Source organism: Culex pipiens, chromosome 1, assembly GCF_016801865.2.
Source record: "Culex pipiens pallens isolate TS chromosome 1, TS_CPP_V2, whole genome shotgun sequence".
NCBI lineage: Eukaryota > Metazoa > Arthropoda > Insecta > Diptera > Culicidae > Culex > Culex pipiens.
The window spans coordinates 9,237,328-9,251,583 of record NC_068937.1 but is presented as its reverse complement, the minus strand read 5'-3'; the positions used below and the strand labels follow the sequence as shown (position 1 = coordinate 9,251,583).

At 34.1% G+C, this 14,256-nt stretch overlaps 1 protein-coding gene across 1 annotated transcript in view; it reads right to left on the bottom strand.

Moving 5' to 3' along the window:
• The window catches only part of LOC120413308 (protein lozenge-like), an 84,756-nt gene that overhangs the window by 45,860 nt on the left and 24,640 nt on the right, over positions 1–14,256 (bottom strand). The gene's annotated exons all lie outside the window — the stretch shown is intronic.

The window sequence follows — 14,256 nt, the reverse complement described above, 5'->3', positions numbered from 1 at the left end:
TACCTGCAAACGCTGGAAGCAGATCGTTGACGAAAGTGCTGTGATTATGCAGAGATTTGGCATCCGGATTAGGAATTTTGTCATAGATCGTGACTTCCAACCCACTGGATTGATACCTGCGCGAAGTGCCGCATTCGAATATACAAGAATTTCCAGCATCGATCGCTGGTGGACTGAGTTCGGCGAAAATTTGCAACACCTCAAGCTGCATTCATGCCAAATCTCGACACCTAAGCTGCTCAAAATGTTGCAGCACACGCCAAACCTGCGGTCTTTGTGGTACCGTTCCGACTATCCAGTGAATTGTGCTTCTATCGAGGGTGTTCGATTGGATAAGTTAGAGCAACTGACGTTGAACTGTTCTAATTATGAGATTTTGAGTATTTTTCGGAAAATATTCCCTCAAGTTAAGCGTTTTCAGCTGCTAAGAGGTTATGAGAATTTAGAAACAGTTGCGGAATTTCTTGTGGCAAATAAAGATAATCTTCAAGAAATTTCACTTTTTTGCTATATTTCTCAAGTTTTACAACTCAAAAATTTGACGTCTCTTGAGATTGGGAAAATTGATGATCCGGTAAGACTCTAATTTACTATTATTTAATTTTATTTTATATATTTCATTTATACTTTTTCAATTTACAGACCATCAACAAAATTGGCGACGCTCTACCAGAGTTGAAAAACTTTGCATTCGAATATTACGAGTCAGGAGTGTGGACACCAACATTTTTAAACAAGATGAAGAAGCTGGAGAAATTATCGATAACTTACAATGTATATCACGAAATAGATTTCAGTAAATTAGAAGCTCACAACCTGAAGCAGGTTGAGTTACGCGATCTCAATCTCAAGCACAGGAGTTTTCAACAATTTGTGCGCAATTCTCGTCAGTTATCCCATGTCACGTTAAAAAATTGTCAAATTACAGACTGGTCAATTTTCTTCGCAGCCATCGAGCAGATGAAATCACTTGAGCATCTTGAATTGGAATCATTGCATTATAAATACGAGGGGTCAGTTTCTGAATATTTTGATCAACTAAAGTGTTTAAGGATGAGACGCATAGAAATGCCAAGTACCTTACTTAGGACATTTTTGGAACTTTGCCCACGGTTAGAAAATTTGGAATTGATTATTGTTTATTCAAATAAATCAAGTACAAATTATATTGATGATAGCATAATAGCAGTGATCTGTAAAAAGTTAAGGCTACTGAAAAAGCTAACAATCAAAGGTGAAATAATCTCGCATGAAAAAATCGATTACATAACAAACCATTACCACGGAAATAGCCATGTTAAACTTGATGTTTCAAATGTTCGAATCTAAATAAAATAATATGAACAAATCGTTACAATTGCAGTCTGCTTTTTATATCACAAAACCTGAAACGGACTGGGACAGCTAAATGTTTGTCTGTAGTAGTCAATGCCACAAGACGACACTGCCATAACAGGATGCGACAGAGAGCAAGAGAGCAATTCTCACGCCTGAGTGTTACTCTCTTGCTCACTGTCTTACAAAAAAAAAAACCGTGGAAAAATTAAAGTTCATTTCGAGAGTTCACAGTTATCCAGATCGTCTTCAGAGGAGTCGTTGCGAATGGGAAGGGACACCATCTGGCTTGACTGAAATATAGAGTGGTTCACGATCAGGGTGATTTTGGAATTGAAATACTGTTGGGATTTTTTTTTCTTCTTCTAAAAAGTTGTTGGCCTTGCCAATCCAAGCAACTTTGTCCAAGACACCAAAATGTCATCTCGCAATCTACGCCTTCTACGACCAAATTTAGAGACAGCATCTGAGCAAGCCTTCAAATCAGTTATTTGAGCTTGGAAATTCAGAGTAAAGTTGAGAGAAAACATGTTCGAGAACATTTACACCTAAAGTTAACCCGGGCAGACGGTAATAACAAAATTCATGCCATTTCAATAACAAATACTGTTAAAATAACAGAAAGTGTTATGGATTCTTCTTGAAAAATCCATTTTTGCATATGGGTTTAATAACAGTTTATGATATCATAACACAATTTGTTATTGGTCTGATATTGATTGAAAGCCAAAACAACTTTGGAATAACATTTTTTGTTATGGGAGAATGCCGCCAACTGTTATTGGGATTATCGGATTAGTTGTTAAAATAAAAAAAATAATAACAAAGATTTGTTCGAAGAATAACTAAAAATATGATTAGTCTGTTATTACAATAACAATCCAATAACAAAAAAAAATCATAACGACGAATAACAAATCTTGTTAAAAATAACATAAAATGTTAATGGCCTAGTATTTTCAAATATCAAAAGATGTTATTCCCAAGTTATTTCCGTCTGCTCGGGAAAGAACGAGGGGATAGTCCTCACGAAAAGAAACGTGAGGAAATTGCTATTTTGCGAGAGTATAGTCCTTTCGCGTGTTCATTCGTTCATTGGAACAGTTCATCCTATTGAGTGGCTTATATGGACAAATGACCGCCACTTAGTCACTGAACCATGGTGGCCCATACGGCAAAGGCACGGTTCAATATGCCGAAGGTCTTGGATTCGAGTCTCGGTACAGGTACTTTTTTTTTTGATAGATGACCTTTTTTGAAGATGAACCCGTGAGTAAAGTACTCTCGGTAATTTCGGGATTTATCCTCTCCGTCCGCACACAGTACCATTTTACTACCGAATCGTGCTCTTTATCCTCTCGTATGTCGATGCCCAGTTCTGGGTGTAGAGCTCTTAAAAACAAACATTTCATTTTTTAACAGGTCATTTTGGACTTAAGGGTCAAAAGTTACAGTCAAATTGTCAAAAAGATGCAATTTAAAAACTCAAATATCTCGAATAAGGCAGCCCAAATATTGAGTGCTAAGTTGCAATCACCCGAACAGACGGTAATAACTAAATTCATGCCATTTCAATAACAAATACTGTTAAAATGTATGTGTATGGAATATTTTTGCAAAATCCATGTTTGCATAAGAGTTCAATAACAGTTTATGTTATCAAAACAAAATTTGTTTTCGGTCTGATATTGATTGAAAGCCAGAACAACCTGGTAATAATTTTTTTTTGTTATGGAAGAATGCCTCCAACTGTTATTGGGATGATCGGATTAGCTGTTAAAATATTAACAAAGATTTGTTTGAAGAATAACTTAAAATGTTATTAGTCTGTTATTACAATAACAATCCAATAAAAAAAAATCATAACGACGAATAACAAATCTTGTTATAAATAACATTAAATGTTATTAGTCTAGTATAAGGCTACCAACTGTACGGATTTTTTCCTTACCATACGGATTTTCGACTCTCTTCGCGGATTTTTAACGGGCCGGAATTTTTGTAGGGATTTTTTAGCATTATACGGATTTGTACGGAATTTTAACAACTTTTTAAACATTGAATTGCATTTTTTTTATTTGATCAAAGCTTTTGTTAACTAGACATTTTTATTTTTATTTAACTGTGAGTTTGATTTAAAAAGGGAGTTTTCCGGGTTTTCCTCAATTCAAACTTGATTATCAATAAGGCTAGAGTTTTTTTTTAAAAGGTCCTATAAACTATTGATTTTCATATCAACATATATAACCTTTTAAAAAAATCTCGAATTGTTCTTTTAGAAATTCCTTACTAAATATATTTATCCATTAAAAGATCCAAAGGCCATCTAAAACTTGTGAAAACCTTTGAACATTTGAATTAACAAATCTAGAGTTTTTTTTAAAGGTCCTATAAACTGTTGTGTTTTACATGTTGTAGGACCTTTTCAATATTTTTTTTTGGAAATGTGTTCGTGAAAACACTGAGAACGTTATTATTCGTTAAAGCAAACTTGACATTTCGTAATCTTTTAAACTTTTAACAAAAAAATTAAGAACATAATGTTTTGATTCAAATCACGGTTTATTTTATGAATACTTTTAAACGTGCAAGTCATAAGCACTCTGATAGCATTTTGTGAAATTTGATAGCTGTAAAAACGACACAGTTTTATATTTTTAATTCTCAAATTTACTTAATTTCATTTATATAAATAATTTCTTGACAGTTTTTGTTATACCATGCTGTCATTTCGGCAAAGTGTACGGATTTTTGCTCAGCAAGAGTTGGTAGCTTTAGTCTAGTATTTTCAAATATCAAAAAATGTTATTCCCGAGTTATTTCCGTCTGCTCGGGCAAACAAACGCTGAAAAATCCCAGGGGTATTATTCTCGAGATATCTTAGTTTGGAAATGTTTAATTTTTAAGTGAAAAGTGTATGTGACCACACTAACGAAATTTCAAAATTGTCCAATTATACACTATTTTTTTTATGGGACATTTTATGGGACATAAAATGCAAACTTTTCAGAAATTTCCAGGTTGTACCAAAAATTTTTGATCTAGTTATGAATTTTTGAATCAAAACTGATTTTTTCAAAATATCGAAATATTGGTCGCAAAAAATTATCAACTTCATTTTTCGATGTAAAATCAAATTTGCAATCAAAAAGTACTTTAGTGAAATTTTGATAAAGTGCACCGTTTTCAAGTTATAGCCATTTTAAGGTAACTTTTTTGAAAATAGCCGCGGTTTCTTTTTTTTAAATTAGTGCACATGTTTGCCCTCTTTTGAAAAAAATATTTTTGAAAAGCTGAGAAAATTCTCTATATTTTGCTTTTTTGATTTTTGTTGATACAACCCTTAGTTGCTGAGATATTGCCTGCAAAGGTTTAAAAACAGGAAAATTTATGTTTTCAAAGTCGTACCCAACCTACCAACCTATTATTTTCTAATGTCGATATCTCAGCAACTAATGGTCCGATTTTAAATGTTAAAATATGAAACATTCGTGAAATTTTCCGATCTGTTTGAAATTTTTTTTTAAATATTGATTTTTTGCCCTTTTGAAATGTTAAAAAAATGAACAAAATGAACAAATTGATTAAAATACCAAATTCACCAAAATTGCCAAAATTTGTATTTTGTATTTCTGATTTTTTGTAATTTTAAATTTGAAATTTGAGAGTTTAAAGCCCGTTGTAAAATCTGGAAGAGGATTCGATAATAAACAAAATACATTATATTTCAAGATAATTAACAGTTTGATTCTGTCATCTGCCACGAACCCATAAATTGTCCGATCGAAATTTACACAGTTCAAAAAAGCAAAATATAGAGAATTTTCTCAGCTTTTCAAAAATGTAATTTTTTTCAAAAGTGGGCAAACATTGACAGTAATTAAAAAAACGAATAACTGTGGCTATTTTCAAAAAACATACCTAAAAATGGCTATTACTGGAAAACGGTGCGCTTTATCAAAATTTCACTAAAGTACTTTTTGATTGCAAATTTAATTTTACATCGAAAAATAAAGTTGAAAAATTATTGCGACCAATATTTCGATTATTTGAAAAAAATAGTATTCGCTTCGCTTCGCTAGGAGACGGTGATTTTAGCGGATTGCAGACTGGATTTTCGCCATGTGATGTGATGATTGTCTAAGCTCAAGTTGCCTAGGAATCGATAATTGGGAATAGAACCAATTCCACCTGAACCAGATTCTCACCACCATGGCAGCCGTCCATTGCCGGCCGCTCCCATCTCCACCGCGCACCAGGGACAAGGATAGGGGATTTGGAAGACGGGAAGTGTTGATGCTCCACTTTTTTAAGAGTATTAAGGGAAAATCTCCACGGTATCCTCAAGTAAGTTTCGCTTGGAGTTGGACGGTTTTTGGGAAGGTGAATGGTCTGAGGAGCCACCCTAGGCGAGTGGTAACGACCGTTGGCATTGTTGTTCGAATTCTTCGTGTGTTCTCATTTCTAATGGGAATGCTTTCAATTCTTCTCATCTCTTATTGGATGAATTCTAGCAGTCGCCCAGGCTATTTATAGCGAGGTAATGTAGGTTCATTTCAAATGCGCCTGTATGCATGCAATGCAATGCATTCTTGTATGTTCTGATATTCAACTTGCATTCAACTTTATTCTCGTCCGTTTCTTGGATTCAACTATATCAGTCTAAGTCCCACTAAAGCTACTAATGCTCCACGGTAAAGTGGAAAGCATTTTGCTTGCCAATCCTAAGGACAGGGGATCGAACCCCGCCGTGAGCTGAAGTTTTTTCATTAATTCCAAATTCAATGAGTCCAGAACTTTCTCGTTGGGAGCAGATGGGTATCGAACCCAGAACCATTCGCTTATAAAGCGAACATCGTAACCATTCAGCCACGACCGCTCCCCTATTTGAAAAAAAAATAGTATTGCTTCAAAAATTCATAACTCGGTAAAAGATTTTTTGCACACTCTGGAAATTTTTGAAAACTTGACATTTGATGTCCCCTAAAACATATCAAAAAATATAAAAAATAGTGTTTTTTTGCAAATCAAATTTTCGTGACAAAAAGTAAAATAAAAAATCACCAATTTTTTTTTACCGTGTATCATTTTTTTCAGTGCAGTCCTTATCCATACCTACAACTTTGCCGAAGACACCAAATCGATCAAAAAATTCCATTTGAATTTTCATACATCATTTTTGTATGGACAGCTGCCAAATTTGTATGGAAAATTATATGGACAAACTAATGATGCAAAATTGGTTCTTTGGGCATACCGAAGGCACGAAAAAAAATTCAGCCGCATAAAAAAATACAAAAAAATCGAATGACCGAAATCTCAGAGAATTGCTCATCTTTTAAAGACCAATATCGACATCCCGACGCAAGAGGTCGTCCTCACAGTCAGTCCAGATTATAATTGTGGCAGCACTTTCCCAGCACGATTCTAAGCAGTTTAAATTTATTTACACATCATTTGAAAGTAACAGATACAAGAGGACCTTCTTCTTCTTCTTCCTCCCAGCAGATCCAACCAACCTATTAACCAAACTCGGTGAGACGTCTTGGCTGTTGTGGTTTCGAACTGGGGACCTAAATCTACTTTCTTCATCGTCGTCGTCCGGTCCGGTCCAGTCCAGGCCCATGGAAGGACATCTTCTTTTGTGGCTTTGCCGACCACTTGAGGCGCACTAATCAAGCCCAACTGCTGCTGCTCCGGAAATTCGATATTCAATTAAAGTAGGTTACAATTACATGAACACCCTTGCCCGGGTTGCCGACATTCGGGCGCAACCAATTGTCTGCGACTGCAAATCGGGCACTTAATTTGCTACTTATATGTGGAAAGATGTTTTTGAAGAAAAATGGCAGGGCGGTTCGTCTAAAACCGCTAAACGATGGTTTCGCGCGCTCGCGGGAATCTCTTTCATTGTAGTAAATTACCGACCATTAATTATTGGAGGAGTTTCTCGAGTCGGCATCCCCGCGGACGGGCCAAGAACAAAGATCGGACCAGCGCGCAGCGCGCCCATAAGTGTCGTAAAAATGATTTAAGCTGCGATTTAAAAATATTAAAGCAGCATTAACACTTCATCCTAATGGCGGCGGCGTGCACGACACCTTTGTGCGGGGGCGCGTTGAGTAATTTATGGACGGTTCGGACGGCGCGCCGCGCCGTAATCGATTAGATCTTCGAAAGGATTCAATTTTGCGCAGAAAAGAAAGAAGGCTACAATATATCAGCAAATTTACGATTTCAGACCCAGAAGCCAGAAGTTCACACCTCTTCGAGGTGTGAAGGAGTCGATATCAACCCAAATACCGCAAAAAAAAAAAAAAAACATTTCAATGCCCACCGAAGCAATCGTAAAAAGACCACACAATTGACTCCGCCAAAAACCTCAAAACCCGAAAATTTATTATTTATTAGTTCGAGCTCGGCGCGCGTGCGTGTGTGGACGACACTTTGGGAGGCTACCGCAAAGTTGTTCTCTGAAAAAATACACTTGGCGAAATCAATTAAACCGCCGGCTACCACGTGGTGCAAGATTGTTGAGGGGTTGAATGCCGTCGGCGAACATGGAGTTGATTCAAATCCCACAAAAATTTGCCTAACCTAAAAAATACTTTTTTTTAATTTGAATGCTTTCTCCTTTTTAACAAAAGAAACTAAAACACGTGTCTTTGACATTTCTAGTCCCAAAATTGAAAAAATGTTTCAAACTAAAAACTGAATTCTGGAAAAGTCACTGTACTAGTTTGTGCAACGAGAAGAAGATTGAATGTGATTTTTCAAAGTAAAGTTTCAAAAGAAAAGTTCAACTTTTTCCATCTGTTTTTTTTTGTTGCACTTGACGACGTTGTGAAAAGTTGAACTTTTCGCAATTCAAATGAGTTCTATAATTAAATTTATCAGACTATTATTTTGGGCAATTGAAAAATAGCATTTTTGCTACCCCATGAGGACAGGAAAAGTTAAAACATTCACAACGGAGTTGCTAAAGTTTTTTTTCAATTACTCATCTGCAATTATTTCGGAACATGATAAAAACATACAAAGTATGGAGCTCTGGCTTTCAACTTTAGAATAAATCTTTAGAAATTATAACCGATCTTAAATCTTATAAAATTATGATTATTGATTAATTATTCAAATTATTTAAATACCTTTAAACTTATCAAAAAAAATTTGCCCAATGTCACATACAACAAGTCAAATTTTTAACTTTTGCCTTTCTTACAAAAGAAAGTTTTAAGGTTTGCTTTTGGAAAAACGCTTTTTTCAGAAATCTAAAAAAATTCGTGCACGGCGAGGATTCGTCCCAGGAAAAAAATCCTATTACTAAATTGAAGGTTTAGATGTGCTCTTTCGATTGAATTTTGGCCCGAAACCCGGAACTCAAAGTCTGATTTTTGAGAGCTCTTTTTCTGAAATACATGAGCGCTGCTGTATCCGCTCAAAAAAATGTGTGTCTTCCATCACTGGAAAACCGCTCGTAAAACCCACAATTTTTATAAGTCAGATCTGTAGCCGTGGGGTCGGAGACGAACATTTTATTTTTCAATTCCCAATTTTCGACCAGTAAATGTGGTCAAAACCATTTTTGGAGGTATTTTTTGGACTATTTTACAGATAACACTATCAAATTTAAAGAATTCAGTTTCAAACAAAAAGCCATTCGAAAACATGCGCCATAAACTGTTTGGGCCCAAAATTTGAAGCTTTTCCAAAATGTATTTCCAGAGATATAGCGATTTTAGTGTTTTTCGTCTTATTTTTACCCTCCTATTAAATTTTTAGATTTATACAAAATCATATACTGAACATCAAATTCAAAGTCCCAGCCCATTCTCGATCGAAAGCTCGACAAGTCGTCAAGTCGAAGCTTCAACGCCAGCGCTTTTACGCTTGCGCGTTTTACGCTGCGCGTGAAAGTGTTCTTTCTGGCTTCTTATAATTGATCGACAAAGTGCAATAGCGATACATATTTTTTTAAGTTAATCATAGACTAACATTATAGACTGAGTACCCTTTATTTTTTTTCTAATAATGTCAATCCAATATGTTTTTCTTAATTTAAATGTCTTGCGACAAATAATGTACTTCTGAAATTAAAAAAAAAATGGCATTGGGGTTTAGCCTTAAAAGATTCGAAGCTTTAGGTAAAATGCTCACTGGATGGTATCATTATGTTTTTGAAAAAAATAATTGCACCAATATATTTCTCGGAGTTTCATCATTTTGTAAGAAAGGCTCTATTTCACCTCTGGTGAAATTAAATCGGGTAACTTTTTTTTTTAATTTAAGAGTTTTTCTCCTCAATGTTTTATAAACATAAAAAAATGGTTGAATTTTTTTTTTGCGAGGTTTTAAATCGAAGCCCATATAGGCGGGTTTGGGTTATAGAGGGTTAAATTTCAAAAATTGCAAAATTGGTAATTGTAAAATTAGCTGAACTTACTGAGAAAAATATTTTCACTTTTTCAAGAAACTTTTTCGTAAAATTCTGATAAATCATGAAGAATACACTCCAATCCTTTGATTTTATTTATCAAAATTTTTGACAACGGACGATAACCCATTTTAAAAATCCTCCTAAAGTTGACTTAGTCTATCAATATCATGTTAAATTTTCAATGCTTTTACTAAAAACACATTTTTGAAAGTGTAGTAAATTTCATAATTTTGAAATTGACTACACCATCAAAAATGTATTCTTAGTAATAGCTACAGAAGCTACCAAAAAAATTACAGAATACCGTTTTATTTCGAAACTACTCAAATTTTCATAATCTGTAATATGAGCTCAAACGATTTGATATTTTGTATTAAAGGAAATAAATACTACAACTTTCACAAAATACCGTATTTTTTCGAAAACGCTCGAATTTTCATAATTATTATTATAGGTTTCAAACGAAGCGAAATTTGTTATGCTTTTTCACTCTTAGTAGAGTTTATTTTTGTCAAATACGAAAATTTTCACAAAATGCCATATTTTTTCTAAAATACTCAAATTTTTATATTTTGCAATCTAGGACTCAAACGATGAGAAATTTTGTACGCTTTTTCATTTCAATTAGAGTTTTTTTTGTATACTAATAAAATTTTCTCAAAAATACCGTATTTTTCCGAAAATCCATAATTTGTAATATGGGATCAAACGAAGCGAAATTTGGTGTGCTTTTTCATTTTTATTAGAGTTTTTTATTCAAGTTCCAAAATTTTCACAAAATTACGTATTTTTTTGAAAGTACTCAAATTTTCATGATTTTTATTATGGGTATCAGACGATTCGAAATTTTGCATGCATTATAACTGTTTTAAAGTTTTTAGAATGAAGTATTTAAATATGAACAAAATAGCGTACTTTTTGAAAATACTATTTTTTTTAAAAAATTGTAAAAGGCAAGTAAAAGGTATCAACCAATTTAAAATTTTGCATACTGTTTAGAGTAATATTGCAAATTATTAAAAAAATGTATTTAAAAAAAATACGTTATTTCGTAAAAAGTAAGCATTTCCCAGAAAAAAAAAAATGAAAACACTGAAAATGTATCCAAAGTTTAAAACCTTTTGATACCCATATTAAAAAATTATGAAAATTTGAGTATTTTAGAAAAAAACCCGAATTTTGTGTTTTTTTAAGTGTTTGAGCCATTCTCTGCAAAATCGGCCAATTTCAACAATTTTTCCCAAAATTGGTTTTTTTTTTTTATTTTTGAGATTTTTTGATATGTTTTACGAGACCAAAACCATCAATTTTTGAGCTATAGAGAAGCATGGTCAAAAAATTTGCCGCCGGGCTATGAGTTTCTGAAAAGTGTGATCTTTGGAAAAATTTGAAATTTTATATTGAGACATCGGCATTAGAAAATGGAGGGTTGTTTGGGTGAGATTTCTATTTTACTGTACTGTATTCTTTAAGCAGCTGTATCTCAGAAAGCAGATGTCCAATTTTTTATGTCTCTTAAACAATTTTATAGCAAATTGACAAATCTCTCTAAAAGTTGTCTCAGTAAAAATCCATAAAAATGAAAGGGGCCATATCGCCCCACTGTCACGGAATATCGAATAATGGACCTCGGATTCGTGATCAGGGACCAAAATTACCCCTAAGAGCAAAGTTTCACGAAAATCCAAGTACAAATCTGTCAAAATTCTGTCAATCTGTCATTTGGGTTCATTCACCCAAAACTGGCAGCGCTAGTCCGAGAGAATGATGGTCTCGAGTCGAGAGAATAGTGGTACCATTCACGGACGCAGAGAACACAGCTCGAGATGGGCGATAGAACTATTCTCTCGAGGTTCATTTGCAAAAAAAGTTCATCCGTCAAACAAAAAACCAAAAGTGTCGACAACGGGAATCGAACCAGAGACCTTTGACAAACCAATCCAATGACTTAGCTGCCTCGGCCACCACAGCTTGGTGGCCAAGGAGAAGTCAGAAGACGATGTATGACACTTGTTGGAGATTTATTGATTCAACTAACGAATGAACTCATTTGTTATGATGGTGTGAGTTGGTACCATTATCCTATCGATTTTGGCACTGAGCCCTCAATAAATTTTGAGAGAACGATTATCTCGATTCTGAATTTTGGGTGTTCAAACATTACGTAACCTTCTACTGTCAATTCTAGTTTTGTCATTGATTAAAATGAGTAGTTCTGCAAGTTCATCACACCATTTCTTCGACCAGGCTTTAACAAACCTTCGAGTCATCAGTCAGCGCAAAGGTTTACAAGTGTCTTTTCTCCTTTCTCAAGCACTCGCTCCTTTCAAGAACCCGCTCCATTTTTCAAAACTCAACACAGAGAGCATCGTCCTGCCTGCCGCCGCTCACAATTGATGACATTTTAATAAACCGTAACCCTGCGCCATCAGTCAGAACACCAGCCAGGTTAGCGGGTAATGTTTCAAAAGGTCGTAGCACAAATTTTGACCGAATTAAGGCATCAACACCGCGCGTACGTTGTTTTCGAAGAAATTTCCAGGAAAAATCAGCTCAATTGAAGGAGGGGGTAATTTACCTTCCGAGAGCACAAGCATTCTCGCTTTAATATTATCATAATTATTTATCATCAACGCGCGCGTTGTGCATATCATCATTGTTCGGGGCGAGTGATGAGCTGCCGGGTGATTTTTCATCCAACCTTAAGAAATGCTTTGAACCCTTTTTTTGCGTCATTCTTCGGCAGAGATATTCTAGTATAGCTGCTTAAGGCGGCGAGGGGCACACGCCTTTTGTTGTGAATTTAAAGATATTAATGGCGCGTGTCAGAACTATTTGTTGTAACTAATCTCTTAATCAGATTGGTTCGCCGCTGAATCACGACTGATCTTCTTCTTTTTTTTTTTTTGAAGAGAGCGAACGTCATTTGAGGCTTGTAAGATGAGGTTAAGGATGGATTAGTTTGGGCGAGTCGGTTGGAAGATGTTTTGAACGGTTTTGGGACAAATCTACTGTAGATGAATCTTGCAATGAAGTTGTATGAGGTCAAAATAAGATAAAAATAGGAGCATGTCATAGACATGACCGAAATCACCAAAAAAGATTTTGGAAACATTTTTATCATTTTTGTATTTTTTTTTTCATTTTTATCATTTTTGTCATTTTCGTCATTTTTGTAATTTTTGTAATTTTTGTCATTTTTGTCATTTTTGTAATTTTTGTAATTTTTGTAATTTTTGTCATTTTTGTAATTTTTGTAATTTTTGTAATTTTTGTAATTTTTGTAATTTTTGTAATTTTTGTAATTTTTGTAATTTTTGTAATTTTTGTAATTTTTGTAATTCTTGTAATTTTTGTAATTTTTGTAATTTTTGTAATTTTTGTAATTTTTGTATTTTTTGTAATTTTTGTAATTTTTGTAATTTTTGTAATTTTTGTTTTTTTTTGTAATTTTTGTAATTTTTGTAATTTTTGTAATTTTTGTAATTTTTGTAATTTTTGTATTTTTTTAATTTTTGTAATTTTTGTAATTTTCGTAATTGTAATTTTTGTAATTTTTGTAATTTTGGTAATTTTTGTAATTTTGGTAATTTTGGTCATTTTGGTCACTTTGGTCATTTTGGTCATTTTGGATTTTGTTCATTTTGATCATTTTGATCATTTTGGACATTTTGGCCATTTTGGTCATTTTAGTCATTTTGGTCATTTTGGTCATTTAGGTCCTTCAGGTCATTTTGTTCATTTTGATCATTTTGTTCATTTTGGACATTTTGGACATTTTGGTCATTTTGGTCATTTTGGTCAATTAGGTCCTTCAGGTCATTTTGGTAATTTTAGTAATTGTGGTAATTTTGGTCATTTTGTTTATTTTAGTAATTTTGGTAATTTTGTTAATTTTGGTCATTTTGGTCATTTTGTATTTTTGTAATTGGTATTTTTTTTAGATTTTTGGTAATTTTGAATTTGAAGTTTGAGATTTTAAAGCCCGTTGTAAAATCTGGAAGAGGATTTGATAATAAACAAAATACATTAAATTTCGATATGATTAACAGCTTGATTCTGTCATCTGCCACGAACCCATCAACTGTCCGATCGAAATTTACACCCACGCCACGTCCATTCCAAGCAAAAGTCATTCCACCAACCGTCAGCAACAGATTACTCATTATCATTTCAACGAAATTGACACCGAAATTCCCGCGCCCCCACCACCACTTCATTCCGTCCCAATACACAAAACAAACGCTTAAATTGGTCATCAAATCGCTCGCAGGACAGTAATCGCTGCTCAGCTCTAGTTTGAGTTTGTTAATAAAGTGATTACATCAATATCTACCGTTCGGACTTCATTATCCACAACCCTTTTCCGTCAACCCTCCCGGAACCGCAGCATAGTCCCTTCAGAAATTTCCCCCTCGAGGGCACACGACTCGACACAGACACAATGTATTGCAAGCTATGAAAACCATAATCTTGTTGTGGGT